This window comes from Athene noctua, chromosome 1, assembly GCF_965140245.1.
Source record: "Athene noctua chromosome 1, bAthNoc1.hap1.1, whole genome shotgun sequence".
Lineage (NCBI taxonomy): Eukaryota > Metazoa > Chordata > Aves > Strigiformes > Strigidae > Athene > Athene noctua.
Genome location: NC_134037.1, coordinates 217960296 through 217979942, shown reverse-complemented (window position 1 = coordinate 217979942; position 19647 = coordinate 217960296). Strand labels below are relative to the sequence as shown.

At 37.1% G+C, this 19647-nt stretch overlaps 2 long non-coding RNA genes across 2 annotated transcripts in view; one reads left to right on the top strand and one right to left on the bottom strand.

The window, feature by feature from the left end:
- The window catches only part of LOC141972945 (uncharacterized), a 193218-nt gene that overhangs the window by 128695 nt on the left and 44876 nt on the right, over positions 1-19647 (top strand). The window lies entirely within an intron of this gene.
- LOC141972939 (uncharacterized) overlaps positions 16881-19647 on the bottom strand; it is a 47739-nt gene continuing 44972 nt past the window's right edge. Inside the window, exon 3 of the long non-coding RNA XR_012635452.1 lies at positions 16881-17004. This is a non-coding gene — a long non-coding RNA (uncharacterized LOC141972939). The remainder of the gene's footprint in view (positions 17005-19647) is intronic.

Below are 19647 nucleotides of genomic sequence, written 5' to 3'. Positions count from 1 at the left end.
CGGCTTCTCTTACAGTACCTGGGCACCGCCTGCTCCTGAGCCATTAACACTTCCTTCTTAAAGAGTGCCCAGCCTTCTTGGCCCCCTATACCCTTCAGGATCGTCTCCCAAGGGATCCTTTCAAGCAGGTGCCTAAACAAGACAAAGTCAACCCTTTTGATGTCCAGGATGTCAGTTCTGCTTTCCCCTCTCCTGGCCTCTCTAAGGATGGAGAACTCTATTATTTTATGGTTGCTGTGCTCTAGTTGTCCTCCAACCGCCACAGCATCCACCAGTCCTTCTCTGTTCACAAAGAGGAGATCCAGCAGGGCACCTTCTCTGGTCGGTTCTCTCACCAGCTGCATCAGGAAGTTGTCTCCCACACATTACAGGAATCTCGGGGACTGGTCCTGCTCTGCTGTGTTGTATTTCCAGCAGACGTCTGGGAAGTTAAAGTCTCCCACAAGAACAAGGACAAGCGATCATGAGGTTTCTCCTAAGTTTCTATAGAATATTTCATCTACCTGTCTGTCCTGGGTGGGTGGTCTACAGTAGACTCCTACTACAACATCTTCCCCCTGATTCTAACACAAAGACACTCCACCCTGTCTTCACTACACTTGTACTCAAAGCAATCACAACAGTCCCTAACATACAGCACCACCCCACCACCTCTCCTTCCTTGTCTATCCCTCCTAAAGAGCTTGTAGCCATCAATTGGCACACTCCAGTCATGGGAGACATCCCACCATGTTTCTGTAATAGCCACAACATCATAATTTTCCTGTTTTATCATGGCTTCAAGCTCCTCCTGTTTGTTACCCATGCTGTGTGCATTGGTATACATGCACTTCAGATGGGCTGATGTTTTGTCCCCTTTCCCCTTCAAATCTAGTTTAAAGCTCTGTCAATGAGCCCAGCTAACTCCTGCCCCAAGATCCTTTTCCTCCTCTGGGACAGGTGCATTCCATCTAATGCCAAAAGATCTGGCATCTTGTATACTAACCCATGATTGAAAAATTTTGTTTCTGCCAGAATTTTACTCTTCTTCCAAGAAAGCATAGACAAGTCACAACCTTCCTTGTTCACCTTGGCATGTATCTTCATTTTCCTCCTTTGACAGATTTTGTGCTATTTTCTATCACAGACGTTGACTTTTCTCCTTTGTCCTCCAAATCCCATTCACATGTCCCAGTGACAGTGTTCTATTCCAGCTCCTCACATCCTTTGTTCTCACACATCATCTCTCTTACTCTTCTCCTTAAACTCACACTCTACTTTGACTTTTCCCTTATGGTACAATATGCTTTAGATGCTTCGGTCTTAGTAAATATCACCTTTGACCTTTCTTTCCTCCCCAACTACAACCTTAACTCCTTTCTCCATTTCATTTTAAATTCATCAAATATCTTGTTTACACTAAGAATCAGTAATTCTCCTCCTTTTCTATCTCATACCCTCTCCAACAGAGCTTTCTGCCTCCTGTCCTCTATGGAAGCTTTTCTTGTCAGACACTCGAAAAATCTCTTCCTAGTCATTCTTGTTCTCATTCTCTTTGACAGGTCCACTATTTTTTTTTTTTATGCAGCTAGCTAGCCTTTTCTTTACATAAAGTTGTCTGCTCTCTTTTCATGATATTGTCTTCTATTACTAGTTTTCCTTTCTGTTCATGCTTTTGTCACATCTTCTATAAATCCATCTCAAATTTCTTCCCTATCCAGGAAGGAGTTACAAAATGGCTCTCCCTTTATATTTATATTATATATATATATATAAGAAAATGAACTGCATATGTTCAAAGACATACCTTCTCTAACCTAGATGCTCTCTTTCACTCTGCAAGGAAATCTGTTTTGTGGATTTCTACTTGCTTGTGGGTCCCTAAATTCTTCCCAAGTTAAAAAAGCTATGCAAGGCCCTTAATTATCTTCTGACAGATACTCTTCAATAACACTTTTCTGAATCACTGGATACTATTTTCACATTCCCACAGATTAAGCATATTATAAAAATACCTTTTTTAATGACATATATTGTAGATCCTAACCAGACTATGCCTTTAGTTTTCTAAGACTTTTGGCAAAGCACTTTTCAAGATCAATTTGACTGCATCCTGTCACTCAGTTATTCCCTTCATACACACACATAGACCGAGTCCTTCATCACCTTCTATCTAGCTTACTGCAACACTGTTTTCTCTACCATGAATGAACATTGTTGTGTCACACTTGGATTGCTGTGGCAAAGATCATGTCTCAGCTCAGTGCTTTTGTAATATTCCCTTTCCTTTTCCTCTCTCCTCTTTCCTTGTTTGCCACAGTAGATATTATAGCAACCTGTGAACACTCTTCACTCTTTCCATATTTTACTATTTTTAATTTTGCATTGATTATTGGACTCTCATGCATGGCCAGTGTCAGGACTGGTTGTCCTCTTGTTACATGTTTTCAAATAAGCTTTTTCCTCCAAGCTGCCCTTCATGATTGCCTTAACACCTGCACATACTTCTCTTCTACTCATTCTCTATTTCAGAATTCCTCTCTTTTCTGTGATGCCCACAAAAAAGCTTAACATATTTTATCATTTTATTACTAGAAATATCATGCTGCTGTTAAAAACAGCCACTAAAATGGCAGGTATAGCATAATCATCTTTCAGTATTCCTTCCAACTATGTCCATCTACCTGTAAGTATACACTGTTTCTTGTTTTATGGTAGAATTGTACACTCTTTAGGGTAGGGACTAGCTCTCTCTTCTGTGTTTGCACATTGCTTAATACAATGATGTCCTGGTTCATGACTCCTGGGTGGACAAGTAAATAATAATGATAATATCTCCACTCTTCTTTCTACAGAGCTCACCCACTGAGATGACGGTCTAAATGAAACCCAGGATGATTAATAATGCATCCTTTTACTGACTCTTACATGTTATTATTCTTGTCACCTGTCAGGATCCACTTTGAGGGAAATCTGTTGTTTTCTGATGAAAAAGAGAGTGAAAAAGAGGCAATATCTTTTGTCCATTTCTTCAGAAAAAAATTAAAAATGGATGAATCATAGTGACAATCATGAAAGAATTAACTCCCTCGTCCTGGAAGGTAGTCCCAGAAGGTGCCAGAGTTTTGAGGGGTTGTCACAACAATCCCTGGACATTATGTTAGAAATACAACTTCAGCCCTGTTCTGGTACTAATTAGTGTTTATTACTGTGTGGACATTTGCCCACTGAAAACTAGAACGAAAGACCATCAACTCATTTCTCATAGGCCACTGAACCGTAAGTAGATGATAATGAATTTTGGTTCCTACCAACCTGGGCCAGATTTGAAGCAATGACCTAGAGGTGAGAAATTCTACATCTCATTACCATTCCCCTGAGTAAACCAGTTCTCAAATCATAGGATGAAAAGAAGGAGGGAAAAACCAAGCCTTCCTGGTGGGAGTTAAAGGTCTCCATGAACTTTGAATTTCAAAGCTTTTTCTTAATCATTAATTTAATTTATCTTAAGAAGACTTTAAAGTCTTTAATTTATACAACTGATAATCTCAATAGTCAAAATAAAGAGATATAATAAAAACAATTTCAGAAAAAATGGGAGGGTAGTTACTACCTCTTGCTCCCACTCACCCATCCCCCTTCCATTTTCCTTTGTCACAACAAGCCTGATTGAGGGAGATCGGATTAAATATGATTGCCTACTATTCTGCCTAGCTGACAGCTCACCTACAGTGCTTTCAAAAATAAATGTTATGGCTGGTTTTGTACGAGCTTCAAACATGTATTTGACCTTTTAATATTTTATTTGGTTTTATTGATTTTTGCTTTAATACTTTAAAGTTTTTGTAGCTGAGGAAAATTGCCACTATAGTGAACTACACAAATGGACTGATTTGCATATGGACGCTTGTAAGATCCTGAGTCTGATCTTCTGTAGCAGTGGACTGATGGAAAAGTTATGGATAGATTGTAATGAACAAATGCACATTTCAGCTTTTACTAAATGAGTCTTAGGAAAATAAACTGTGAAAAGACTGCAGACTGGTGCCATAGAAATGACAGCTAAAGAATAAACATAATGCAATCAAATTCATTCTCACTAAACTTTAGACCTTTTGCTGTAATTCTTTATAAAAAAATCTCCTTTTTTTCTTGACCGTTAATACTGATAATTATATCTGTATTTCTTAAGAATATTATGAGTTGCCATTTCTGCATAGTAGCAGATTGAATTTATTCACCTTACGGATATATTATTATCACAGATAATAACTGCAGCATGATAATTATCATTAATTATTCATTTGGATTAAGAGGCAAATAGGCTGCATTCAAGGGTCTTCCAGAGCAGTGTTCATTGTTCCAGGGCCCTGTGTGCCAGTGTGACTAATTCATACTCCTTTCAGTGCCACTCTTGACATCTGACCGGTCCCATATGTATTTATTTCAAAATATTATAAAAGGAATAAGTGCATCATTTCAGGACATAACCACTAAAATAGACATATGGTTCTTTTCTGCCCTCTGAGTGAGAATATGCAATTTTCTATTAGAGGATATTCTCATAGAGTATCATTTCAATAGATCTGTATGTACGTCCTATCTTTGCATTCCTGTGTCATCCTATTTAAGCTTATATAACCCAATATATTTACATAATAGCTTTTAGCACAAATAATAATGTGTGAAGCTGTACTATTTGTCGTTCTCTGAACATAGTATTTAGTCAAACTGATTTTAATCCATTCTGAAGCTGAACTAGGTTTAATGTACAAGGATCTTCTCAGCGCAAGGTTAGAAAAATCCAAGGGGAGGGAAAAAATTAGAAAGAAGGGGGTATGGCTGATGAAAAAGGGACAATAAATAATATAAATGCTAATTCCTTTATGTGGCTTTCACCCAATACTTATTAGCAAGGCTCGCTCTCTCTCTCTCATTCTCTCTCTAATCTTTGCTTCATATCTAAAAAAATGTCTTGAAGGTAGTAACACGATCATCTGAGGACCAACATGACAGCTCCAATATGCACAGAGTGATAAATGTCAGTCTGGCTTTTATAGCTCTGAGGCTGCACTTATATATGCCCTCTGTGACTTCCCATCTTTGCTTCCACAGATGATTCCTTTTTATTGTTAATATGTCAGCACAGGTCCAATGCTATTTGATATGAATTGCTCTGTAATACTCTGGAACCCTCCTTCCCTAACTTCAGTTTTAACTTGTTCCACTATTTCTATGCTTAATTTTAAGATCACATCCCTAGCGTTCTGGACCAAAAGCAGCAGATTCCATGTGGAACAATATGTGTTTTATCAGATATAAACACAGGACAAGGAAAGAAGAAAATATGCAGAGACAGTGAAAGGAAACAGTGGTATCAACACTGCTAAATCATATTATGGAAATGTCAGTTAAAGACTGCAAATTCCAACAAGACAAAATAAAACAATCAGGAAATATTTTTATCCTAGTAATAATCGTAGTATTTTTTTGCATACATGTGCATCACCAATATATTGTTGGCGGGGGGATGTATGTGGGGTGGAGAAACATATAGGTACTTGTGTAAAAATTGATGACAGGGCACAACAGAAATGGGATGGTTGCAGTGAAGGACTCTATTAACAGGAGAGAGGGAAAGAACTGTCTGCTCAGACTGGAAGAGGCAATGAAAGCTGGGGACACGTGAGTGGTCTACAGAAATACAGCATCTACCATGTGTATTGTGAAAACACCTAGAGACCAGCAACCACGCTGGAGACATTGTCCAAATGTTTCATGAGTCTTGGCACTTCAGATAAATTCCTCTTCTGATTAACAAGTGAGAGAGGTCAAGTAACATTAGTACATGAGGGCATAACTTTTACGTGGTTCTGACAGCCAAAATTGCATTCTTCAAATCAAGGGGAGTGGAGATTGACACATTTAGCAAAGTCATGATATTCATAATTTGTGTACAAACACTTGTCCATTCAGAGGGTAGAGAATAAAGAATTTATTAATTGGTGATAAGTTTTTGGGGAGCCAAGGATAAGACTCCTAGGCTGGACACCAAAAACAATACAAAATTATTTAGATTTAATTCTACAGTGCAATATTATACAACAGTACACAGCAACAAAACATTAGGAAAAATTGTGATACGATGCCTGCAGGAATCTTTCAGAAGATATCAATAGCATCAGGCCCAGTTATAGCTTTTTTCGGTATAACTTGTGAAGCTTGGTGTTGCATCCCAACCAGTGCCAGGAGGAAAGGAATGTTTGTCTTGAAGCCTTGTATTCTGTACAGAACTTTTAAGCTATAATACTATGATCTTAGAAGAAGAATGATATTACTTCATTAACTTCATTCTTATAAATAAAACAAAAGCAGGTTTTAGTATCCAAAATAGTCAGGAATACACTGATGGCTGTGAAAACCTCCATCTCATCCTCTCACATTGTATTTTGTTGTTATAGTGTGTTATTGCCAAAATAACTGAGTCCATGTTGTTCTTCACTTTTCTATAATCACCAAAATTTATGCATGTTTCCTTCAGATGGTTCTATTAAGTCAGAATGGTGGCACACTGTCTCCTTTTGCATTAACATTGGTGGCTATCCAAGATGAAGACAGTGAAGCAGCAAGCACTGAATGCAACGGAGGGTGTAAAACTAAATCTCTCATGCTAAAGAGAGTTATAGGAACAGAAACTTTTTAGATTTCTAAATGATCTAATATATGCTAAAAGCAATCTGAAAAAAACCTTTTAAATATGTCATAATAAGTTTTCAAATGCTCATCACTTAATCCTCATTGAAGGTTGTCTCCACTGGAGACGTTTTTTAATTATTATTATATTTACTCACTTTTAAACCCCTTTTGAAAAGGGAGAAAAGATAATTGTCTCTTTTACATTAACTTCCTCACCAGCAACTTCCAGCAAACAAAATATTTTGTGAATTCAAAAAGAAAGAATTTTCATCCCAGTGACTAAAAAGCAGATCATTTCATTCCTTAAAAGAATGAACAGTTAAACTGGAGTTCTTAATGGAAGTAGTTCATAATCTTAATTAGCAAGTTCTAAAATAAGTTTTATAGAATCAATTTTTTTTTTCATCTGTTAGAATGTCAGAGCATTTTACTCTGGGTTTATGAGAAGTCTGGTAGTACTACTATGTAACCCTCCTCAAAACAAAAGTGATTTTATTTTTAAGGTTGGCATAAATGTCATAATTACATACACTATTTGTATGAGAAAACAAAGCAGATCAAAGAGGGTGACAGAAAAGAGACAAACAGCCACAACAACAGAGATTTCATGCTCAGAAAAGGAGCCAAAGTAAATTATATTTGATCTCCGTTAACACTGTTATAATTTCACCAGGAATAATCTCTGGATCTTGTGAATTACTTTTAATCCTCCTCAGGTACTGGGCTCTCTGTAAAAGTCACTTCTTCTATCTGATGCTGTCATACTTCTTTTCTGCTGCTGCAGCACTGAATATGTTGCAAGCAAATGCACTCTTGATCTCTCTGTGGATAATTTTAGTCGTATCTAAGTTGGCAGGACATGAGTGAACTGGAACAGATGAATAATAAACTGGGTGTGACTGGACATAATTGAATCTGGAATTTTCCACATCACCAAGTAGAGAACAAAGAAAAGTAGCCAAGAGCTGACTATATCCCAAAGTTACAAATACTGACATTTTGAGAAGCAATCCGCACAGGACTACATTATTGTGTTATTATATTTTTTCCCCCCGTATTTTCTGATCAAGCCCATTAGAAGAGGCTGCTTGACTGTTGGGATTTTTTTCAATTTATTTATGGAAAGATATTTTTACAGGCTAACCCAGTTAAGCTTGACAGCTTGTTTACAATAGGACCCAGAAGACACATTACTCTATGCACAACAATATAAATATACATTTGAGATGCACACTTACGCTCACAACATTTGTTAAACATCTGAAGTGCACAGTGATAAGGTATCTAGAATGATCTAATTCTCTATTTAAATATTATGAAGGTATTGTTTAGCTTGCTAAGATGAGAATGACACATTATCATAATTAGCATGTGTTTTAGGAAAATTGTATAACGCAGTTTCTTAAAAGGTAATAATCTGATATAAGAGGTTTGAACTTCATCAGAAAATCAGAACAGTGTTTTATGTCTGTTTGCATAATATTTTCGATTTGGACATCCAGACCGCCTCAAATTGAAATTGTTAGGTTATTCGTCTTTTACTTAACTGAGCCTGTATCTACCTTATCGATTAGTGTGAACAAACAGGAATGGATTTATAGATCGAAACAGTTCTTGCTGAGAACCTGAAATCTTCTTCATACCCTAGGGGAGGGGGTTGCATTGGACCTTCTCTAGCTTGGTCCTTGCATGTGGAAACCCAGGAGCAATCCAAGAGCTCCTCTGCTTTCCTTCCACCCACAAGAAAATCTGGTGTGTGCACTCCATGACTGCTTTGAGATATGGACCTAGCCATTGGGAGATCACTCCAAAAGAGCTCCCCTGAGCCTGCCAAAAGGGCTGAAAGAAAAGAGGTCTCAGAGCAATTAATGCCATTTTTTCAGTAAAATTATGCTCCTGAATCCAAAAAATAAAAAGTCAATAAAGACAAAGACTCAGACAGTCTGCTCTCCATCTAGAAGCTCAGTAGAGATCTGAGAGTAGGATTATGTATTTTCTTATACCAAATCAAGTTCTCCTTTAAAAAAATACAAATATTTTTAACACCTTGTTTTAAATTACTCCACTTAAAGTCCGCACCATGCTGTTACATGTGAATTATTAATCTGTTGCCACACTCAGGGTACTAACACTGAGAAGCGCTAACAAACACACTCAGTAGCAGCTCCAAAATGCATTACACCTCAGTCTTGTTTGCCACTGCATTAGAATACAGTAGTAGTGGAAATATCTCGAAGAAGTTTGTTCTGTAATTAAAAAGGGACTGTCCATTGCCAGAACAAGGAACCATGCTGGAAGTTCCTTTTTCTCCACCTGTGCAGCATGAAACTTTAATTGTGCAACAGCTTTAAAAAGTCCTGTGGCATAACCTGAAAGGAATGAGCTGAATTGTAGGATGGCAAGCATTTACATATAACTTTAGAACCTACGCCTAGCCTCCAAAAATGATGGCTGCATTACAGATGATATGTTAACATGAGCTGCTATCGAGTCCTCTTTGTATTTCCTAATGAAACTTCAGTTCCCACTACTTTTCAGAAGACATCGTCTTGTCCCCAAACTATTAGATAGTGCTTCTGCTGTTCCTATTACTGCTGAGTTCCCTTTTTCTTCAGGGATGATTGATGTTTAATATAAATGAAGCAGAACAATTCCAAGGGATAGTTGGTTTGTGGGTCAAGTGCACAGTGCACAACCTCTCCAGCTATTCTGTCACAGTTTGCAGTGTTCACTTCCTGCCAACATTTATGGAATTAAGCTATCCTGGCAAAAATATGTCAGAGAATAGACTTGCATGCTACTTACCTGAATATTCATGACAGAGAAATTTTAGACTGTGAAATTAAGAGCTTTACCTACCCTTCCTGTCAGGCTAAAAAATTACTGTGTGCTTTATGCTGAATCACAGTAAATTCAGGGTTTGATTAAAGAAAACAGCACTCAGCTACACAACCAGCTGGCTTGACATGTACAGGGGGTATCTCTAGGTACTCCTAAGCAGCACAGCACTGCAGAGGGGCCCCAGAGAGGCTCCTCCGTCTCCACTAGACCCTCCAGCTCCATGCACCCACACTTGTCAGCATCCCCAATTAGCAGCAGGAAGTCTTACGCTATGTCAAGACTGTTTCTACTTGGGGAAGGATAGCAAGGTTAGAGTTTCACATTGCCACAGCTCTCATGCTTTCTGCCCTAAAACTGTTTATTCAAGAGAGAGCTCAGCCACCTCTACCAAGTACTGCACTGTGTAGTAGACACGTACCACAAGCCACCAGATTTGCATATCATAGTGCACATGCTTTTGTTAGCCACAAGTTTGGTTGTCTTTAAACAATCAGGACCCAAAGAAGCCTTGGGTTTGTATTATCAGAACATTCTTGGTGATTAGTTCATAGTATTTTAAAAGTTCATTAAAAAATTCATTGAATAATTAAGGAAATAGTGATCTCTTTGTGGCTATTTCATGAGCAGAAAGAAAGGTTAAATTCATGGGATAAATTATTCATTGTGAGTTATTCACTCAGCTTTAATAGTTTGTAATTCTATAAAGAGCTTTGCTTAAGAAATGCACTATATAAATCAATCAATAGCACTAATAATATGCAGGAAGGATTTTCTCCTTTGTGATCTGTTTTTCAATAAATTGTACCCCCTTGACACTTCAACTACCATCATATGACCATTCTTCTCGCCTCCACTGCTCCAGACTGTCTATCACTGGGCCACAGCTGTGACGTTCAGACACCCAGCCTCCTTCCCCCTCACATCAGCTTCACCTATTGCACTTAAGGGTCCATCAGTGTTTGTATGTACCATTAGCTTCTCCTTTATATTTCTATTTTGTTAAGAATTCAAGAAAACAGAGTTGCACACAAACTCACACATACATGTTTCGTTGCAACATAGTTTAGTTGCATCATTGGCATACTGGCAATTGAGCATTATCGTTTCATGCTATAAAATCTGAACATTAGCTACCTTATCTTCAACCTTGTGGTAGAGATGTTGAAACACCCCTTGTCTACAGCCCAGAGCCTCCAAATACTTACATCATGGCTGCAGTGACTTGGGGAATGACGATTTGAGAAGATACAGCTATGTTCGAGTAAAGCTGCAGCAACACACACTTCAGGGGATGGCAGCTGCTTGAGAAAGTGCCCAGGTGTTCTGCTGTCTTCTGCAGACCGTGCTGAAGTATATGCTGCCACAGCCTTAGACACCCTAAGTATTATCCATTCATTCTAGATTAAAGCTAGTGTGAATATGTGTACATACGCCAAATCACAGCATAGTCATACCCTTAGGCGCAAACAGCTTTACTCCTGCGGGCAGCCTATTTACTTCTCTCCTGTGCTCCAGATCTTGTTAATTCACAGGGGCCTGACACTACAGCTCCTGAAATGAATGTCAGCACTCCCATTAACTTGCGTGGGCAGAAGTCCAGCCCTTTTTACTTTCTATTAGAGTCCAATCCCCTTCAGATACAGATCCTTTATATTTTTCACCTCTTTCCTCTCAGTGCAACCCTCCTACTATCTTCCAGATGCCTCCTTCTTGGCAGCCAGCCCATTATTTCCATCCAGAGGTCATCCAAAGGCAGCAGGGCTGAGAAATGTGCAGCCTCTGAGGCTGCAGTGTTTGGCTATGTCTACAAGACTCTTGCTCGTAGAGTCATGTGAGTTGTTCTATAGGATTAGGACTCCTGTAGTCCTACTCAGATGGTAGTGCTGAATGGGATAAACTTCTTACCCGAGCTTGAAAGCGATCTTAATACTTTTGTGTCCTGTTGCCAGCCCCTCTCATATGTTCTTTTGGTGTCATCAGTGCGACCTGACACTCACTGTGATCCTAAATTTGGCTACATGAGAATGTTTTTTCCTCTGTTTCATACATGCATCACTACTGAGATATGTTGATATATTTATGTTTTTCCAGTTAATTCTTTTTCTCCTTAACTGTCTAATTTAAAACTGACTTTTTCCTGAGTGGGATCAGACTGCCTAGGGTTTCAATAAGACCTCTCAAAAATTATGAATACTGACATAATTTAGATTCTTTAAAGTATAATTATAGATTGTATTAGTTGAATTGGAAACCTCACAAGTTCAGATCCTCTTGAAATATTTGACTATTGGTGACTAAAAAAAAATCCTTTGGGGGCACATTTCAACCCTTGTATTTCTGATTCTAAACAGACACCAAAAGTGCAAAGAAAAGTGGAAAGTGTGTTACTACTCATTCTCTCTGTTTCACTATTTCAGTTTGCGTTCATTTTCCTTTATTGTGTATAATTTGACTTGTACCAAATAATTCAAATGAGAACCTTTAAATGTTTCCTATAGTGCTTCTAACAAATTTCCCCCATAGCTAGGTATACCTTGCTTTTTCCAAACTCTTAAACTGTATGATTTTCAATGGATTGTACTCTCATTTTCTGACCATCCAGTTTGATGCTTCTCATCTCATCATATGCTACTGCATAGCATCCCTGCATACTGCATAATGTTCAGGCTCTGAATAAAACATAGTTGTTAACCACCTCCATTTGCACATCCAAACTGTTGAATGAGTGATTGAAATAGCACAGAATAAGAGCTCGATTGACTTGTTGACCTACAGGGATGCAAGAAAATTTAAAGGAACTGCTCAAATAATGAACACTATTTGTCCTATACAATAAATGAGGAAGGTATCCTGTGGAAAAATATAGGTTCCAGATCATATTACTAAAGACTGTACCATAATGTGTCTCTACCAGAGGGAAAGATTTAGATTTCACATGCGTAAGTAACCTTAATTGTGTTTCTCTTTGAAGTTCTTCAGTCTTGATCTTAAAACTGTTCTTTGACTGTAAAATCTGCATGTTAATATAAAACCAATCTTTTAAATTTTGTATATTTTAAGATATACTCATAGTGTTCAGGCCTCTAACAAAGAAATAAATAAAATGATTCATTTTCACTCTGTCTCGGCAACCTATCAAACAGGCAGGTAGAAAATACACTACTTTTTAAAAAAAAGTATATGAAGAAAGATTAGTCAGGGAGATGCATTACTGGTGAGGAACAAATCTGACCCCAGAGTCTGAGTTTAACCTTTTAAGCATTCCTCCTACTGAAATTTGTGAACACTACCACGGAGAGTTGTTCGCTGTATATTTGTACTTTTCCTGTGTTATATATAGTTTTAATACTGCACAAAATAGAAGTGCTGGACCATGTCTGGTATTTTATTGTGCTCCTAAACTATTATGAGTTAAGTATGACAGATGCCCTCCTCTTCTAACTACAGAAGTTTTTTTTTTTTCCCAGCTCAATCACAGAGCATTTCCATTAAAAGCTGAAGACCCCATCTCTAACCCTGGCAATACCTTCTCTACATGATTAATTATTTTACACATTCTGTAGTCCATTAGGGAAGTGTCTCATGGCCTCAGGACACAGATATCTGGCCTTTATATGCATTATTTTGCCAACTCCTTTTTCTTCTCTGTCCTTTTGCAGTGAAATAGAAAACAGCATATTACTTTGGTTTTTTATTGCATGTTTGTTTCATCTATTTCTAATTAAGATCTTTCATAAAAGTCATTAACTTTCACTTTAAATAATTTATTTTTGTAAAAATTCAAATAACTTATTCAAAGATAAATATCTTACCAAATATTAGATAGTTCCAGAAAAACATGTAAGATCAATGAAGTCTGTAGATATTATTAGAGGACGGGATCTTATTAGAGGACAGGATCAAGTATTGGTTTCATATGGAGATCAATAGCAGCATAATGGAGAACAGCACTGTGCTTCCAGTCTGCACTGCTGATTTTCAGTGATCTGTTGTCTACTACTTGGATAGTTCTAGTGGGAAAAAAAGATGTAACTAAATTTTTTCTGTTGTGGTAATAGTTAACTCTGGCCTGAAAAATACTTTCTTCCCTTTTTGCATTTAGATAGAAAATAATAAGCTTTTAGTTAAGGGAAGTACAGGGCAAATTCTATATTTCCTATACTCTTCAGTATGCTGCCACATACCAGAACTGGACAAAACAAATATAATCCTGACAACAATGAAAAACCCTACCAAAACTCCTCATACTTTCAAAACAATCCAGATTTCACCCAAAACACTGGTTTGAAGACAGACATGTCACAGAATCTTACTTAACTGGGTTTCTTGCATCAGAGGAGTAAATACCTTTCTTTTCTCCAACATTCTGAAAATTGGACCACTGTTTAAATTAGTTTTGTTTATGATACCAGAGAGCACTAAAATATATCTTATATATTGATTTATTGGGGTTTTGATTTTATAACTTTGGTATTCTTTGTTCCAACTGTTGTAAAGCACCTCAACCTTCTGAATAATTGCAACAGACAGTGAACATAAAAAATAAAAATTGTTATTCTGATATTGACTTAACCATACCCCAACATACTTTTAAATTTAAGCCTAGAAGTTTCAGACAATGTAAGAAACTTCTTTTTTTTAATCTTTATAGCTAAATTGGACTTGTTAGAGGTCAGGGTTATCAAACCTCAGAGCTCAGGATATTTCCCAGTTGTAGATAGCAAGAGCTGAGGTAAATATATGAGGGCTGGATGTGAAGATGTTGGTCTTTCCCCAGGTATAGCTATGGCAACTATACACCCCCTTTTGGGCCTACATCTAGGCATCCAGATTTAGGTGGAATGGACATAGCTTTGACTAAATCCCTTCTAGGAGAGATGGAGATCCTGTCCACTGGAAAAAACTTGTGGGCCAGAGTTAAAATTCCCCACACAAATTCTTCTCAGTCTTGACCCTACTGAACACCTTCATTTAAATTTCTTGGGCTCTAGTAAGTCAAGATCGCATCTGACCCACATGATCATTTTAAAAAATCAACTTCAGTCTCACAACTGCATCTTCTGACATTCTAGATTATTCTCTACATACAGATTCCTAAAGTTTTGACTAGTTTGTTTTCAAAGGGAGATTTATCTAGGTTAAGTCTAAGCATCTATTAAGTAGACTTCAATATCTGAGTGAGTCACCTTTGATTTTCCTTAAATTTAGCAAAGAGATAATGAGAAATAAACACTTACACTGAGATTCATCTGGCTTACTCCAGAGCTCTACATCAGGACGAGATAAAATACAATCTGTAGGTGACAGCATGTTTTCATTGATTGCTCTGGGAGTTTAACGGCTACTTTAAATGTAGACATAATAGACATCTACATTTGGTCAGTTAAAACACCAAAAGTAGACAATTCTTTTCTGAATTCTGGATGCATCTACAAAATAACTCTGTCTTGGGATTTACTTGTACCAAAACTTCAGTTTTCTGTTTTTATATCTACCAGAGCAAACTGGATACAAAATAATTAGTCCAAAGACAATTCTGACATTCATTCCACCAAATTGGAATGAAAAGCACTGACTTTCCTTATGGAATTGAAGTTCTTTAATAATGATATGTGGCCCAGCACATTTTTTCTCTAAACAGTGTAAACTTTTAACATAATATTAAAAGTATCTTAATAGAACATAAAATTAAAACTTTTGCCTTCAAAATCAAACAAGTTGAAATAATTCATGACAGATTGATTCAGAAATATTGAGGTAAACGTCTAAAGTAGGACAGATGCATCACACCCTCGGCATGCTGAGTCCTCTCCATGAAGTACAGCTGATAGGTTTCCATTCAGACGTGTGAAACAGAGCCAGATCCCCATGGTTATGTCTACAGCTCCTGTCCCAGAGCATGCTCCGGAGTCTGATCCTGCCAACTGTCTCTGGACAGGCAGCATGGAAGCCTTTCCCAGCCTGTGCCTGTGCCTTGCCAGTTGGTCAAGCAGGGACTTTGGGCATTGAAGCTGCACACTGCAAGTATTGGTGGCTGATGCTGGGGGCTCAGGGCAGGGAGTATTTGAAACTCCCATGACAGGGATATGGAGAGAAGCAACAACTGCAGGCCAGTCTGCTTACTCTCACAACTGTCCTTTTTAATTTTCTTTTAGGGGAAACTTCTCTTTACTTCCTACTCTCTATTCTTTCTCCCTTCCTCTACTCTTTTTTATTCCTGCCCTTTCCATCACATTACATCAATGCCACAGAAACCTTCTGAATTGCATGCAAATCGTGACACGGAATTTGCACTTAGCCTAAGTAAAAGCAGTAGATGCGATTCAAGTGTCTTTCTTGCTTAGATAAATTGTTCAACCCCAGATACAGTGTGTTCTGGGAAGGCAAACACCACACCAGCTTAAAAAAAATATATATATATTTAAAAGGAAAAGGCATTCTTTTTTTCTGAAGGCTATGTTTTTACAGTCTGTAGCCATCACTGACTGTAACATGGGCTGTGCACATGACACACCTCTGAAAACTGAGCCAATACAGTTTTAGTTTCCATTCCGCAACCAGTCATGAAGGTAAATATATTCATTACTAGCTCAGAGACGCTTCTGGCTCTTTATTAGGGCATGTTGATATTACATCTGGAGCTGTTCATTAATATATTTTAAAGACATATTTAGTCTTAGTTATAGCAGATGTGGCATTGCAAATGATCTGCCATTCCACCTCAGCTTCTGACTCTCTGAACACCTATGTTACATTTTCATTTTAACAAGATTTGCACTTTAATTTGATTTTTCAGATATCTGCTAAGTGTTGTGGTTTTTTTCTTTTTAATTCTTTTTCCATTGCAGCCAGGTGTATAAGTGAGTAGTTTATACAAATTTCAGAGGGATTTTTTTTTTTTTTACATCATAGACCTATAGAGAATATGTAGCTAATTTAAAATGCTTCACAGATTTGCACTGAAAGATGCTCCATAAAAGAATGACACTACAAGTTACATCAAACAAGCAAACATTTGTTATGGGGACAGTAAAATTTACTTTTCACAAAAGGAGCCTACAGTAATAATGCATTCAATTCTATTTCCCAGAATGCTTCTTAAGTATGTTAATAAAGTCTTTATTGTGTCTGCTTATAAAAGTCGCCACCATTTCCCATTAGAAAGTCTCTGTTTATTCATCAAACATTTACTGACAGTGACTGCTGGGAGCAGGCTCAGATTTCCACTCCATTACACGTTTGTGGCATAAAACACATTAATTATAGATATATTACAATATTCAACTCATTGAGGAAAAATTAGATGATCAAGGCTCATTTTCCTTGACAATAAGCAAGTTAATGAAAATACTAATTACCTGATGATGAAGTGGAGCCTTCAGGATTGAACGCTTAGCATCTGTAGAAGAGCTCTGTGAATCTAGCACAGAATATTAAAGCCAGAAGCACTGGAAGTCTAAAGGGTGGTTCATGAGGTCATCATGTGCCCTTTAATCACAGGACAGAGAATAGTTAGTTCATAACATAAACTTTTATATACAGCTTTGATGGATGTCATGAAAAGCCACATAAACATAGTGTTAATTTAAAACTAATTATTTTTGTAAATTGATGTTTTTCAAATTAGTAGATACATTGTCTAGCTCCACTTTTTTACTGAAACTATGAAACCTAGCAATGGTGGATTTCAGTATAAAGAAGCATGAGAATGTTGGAATGAAGAAGAATAAAGCACAGTCACAAGACTTTCTTAATTTTCTCTGATTTCAGAAAGAGTCTTTATCAAAACTAATATCATATGAAATTCAACCATTTCAAATTCAGGAAATTTCTCCTTATGTGTTTATTACAACCACTTTTGCTTTTGCATTTGTATAATTCTTTTTACCATTTCCAATTTAGACTCTAAATTGGAATCACTAAACCAATTATGTCATCCTTTGGTTTCTTTTCAAGATCAGTTTTACTTCTCATCTGCTTTTGACATTTTACCAATACACCTGTGTAACTGTTGGGAGTAGGAGGTTCTCTTTACTCTGGACTGTTCATGCTGTCTGCTAAAGATAGAAGTATATTTTATGTTTATTCAGTTTAGTTCATTTTTCCCCCAACTATTGTGCTTGATAACAACTTTTCAGCAATTACATATTGCTGAATAAGATTTTCCTGAACTGCTAAATAGTAAATAATAGCAAAATATTTCCAAAGTATTGTTTCTTTTCTGAAGATAGTAATAAACATGTTTAATTAACAAATTGGCTTCTTAAATTTTCTGTAGGCATCAGCACTGTATCACATGATAAAATATTATTATCTTCTAACTGCCCCAGAACCCTGTTGTAAGTCATGGATGAAAAGATCTTCAATGTGATTTATTCTACTGCCACTTATTTTTTTAATATATTGTTTTTCTTGTGAGAACAAAACTATGTAAAGCTGACAACCTCATTCCTAGGAGCAGGACAGTAGAGAGTTTGCAAATATAACCATATTGGTAAAGATCTTTACACTGTATGAGAAGGCTTTCGTGGAAATACCATGCAGGTCTTGACTTAACTTTTTGTCTTCAAGCACCTTACATTTGGGTTTGTAACATGCAGTTTATGTCCTTGGTGTAGACCATTACCACTCCTTTGTAGCTAGACGTTGTCTGCAGCACCATACTTTGTAATATGTTTCTGTATCACTTCCTCAGAAATCACTGGCAATGTACTTATACTGAAATGGATAGAATGAGCTTTGAGCTTTTAACTTGGTAAAACACAGACGTGCAACACAGCTTTCTCTTGTTATTGATGTTTAGCATGTCTCTAATGTGAAATTGTATTGAAGCTTCTATTTCATATCCCTGAGTTTTTGCTGAAATGGGACTCAAACAGCATGGTCACTATGATCACTTTGAAAACACCCAGGAAAAAAACAGCCACAAATGTTTCCACTGTCTAGGCAGCAGAAGCTTTCCTCAGAATTTATATCTAACATTAGTTATGTTTCTTTATTTTTCTGACTGGATAAACCTACTTTATACACTAAAGAGGGCCAAGGATATTAGACTGAAAAGTTGTACTTCTTGCATTAGTGCTCTCCGCCATCTTCTTTTACACAGACAACAACTATATCCCATAGGTCGTCTACACTACTTTTTTTCATCACTTCATAGTTTTACAATTCCACAAGTCTATTAGGAACATTGAAAATGGCTGCTTTACCCAAAATACTCACCTATTTTACCTCTGTCAGTTGCCAGCACTGACTGCTCAGGAGAACAGAAACAGAGGTGCACTTCCATGAGTTTCCCTTCTCAGCTTTCAGAAGTCTACAGCGTGAATGTTGTTCACCATCTGACACTTCTCTACACATTTTATATTTAATTTACTATAACTTAGATATGCAACTAAAATGGAAACTAAGCCTATCACCTAATCTATTTTTGCAGTCTAAAATTTATGACCCTCAGATTATTCAAAATAGTTTCATAACAATCTTACTGCTCATCCAGTGTACAGGAAGAAACAGGAACCTAAAGACTTGCATATGAACACCAGGCCACTTAAGTCATTGAGTGAGAAATGAGTGAGAAATGCCATGGAGAAGGAGGTAACTTCAAGCTTCTATATTAAGTGCATATATTCAGACTAGAAGGGAAACACACATTCATATGTCATTTATAATCCTGAAGCCAGCTCCAAGTATAGGTTTCTAGTTAGAGTTAGGTTTTCATTCTGAAGGAAACAGGAGAGATGTTAAATTCTTTTTATAGTGTATAAGGTAATGCTTACTCGGTTAGTAAGATATAAGGATTACAGGCCTTTCCCATAGGATTTAAACCCCATATACATATGAGGAAAGGTATTGGCTAGATAATAGAGGCAAAACAGATAGAGGAATATATGAAACTTATTGGAGTTGAGGCATGAGTTAGATGTGCTGTACAGTGTTATCAAGACTGGAGTATTTCAACCCACCTCCTCTGCAAGAATGTAGACAACATATGCTACACATATATTGCTCCTGGAAATCATCCTGTCCCTTAGGCTATGTCCTTTAGGCTATTTTTTCAAGGGCATGTAGTGATAGGACAAGGAGTAATGGCTTTAAACTGAAAGAGGGTAGATTTAGATTAAATGTAAG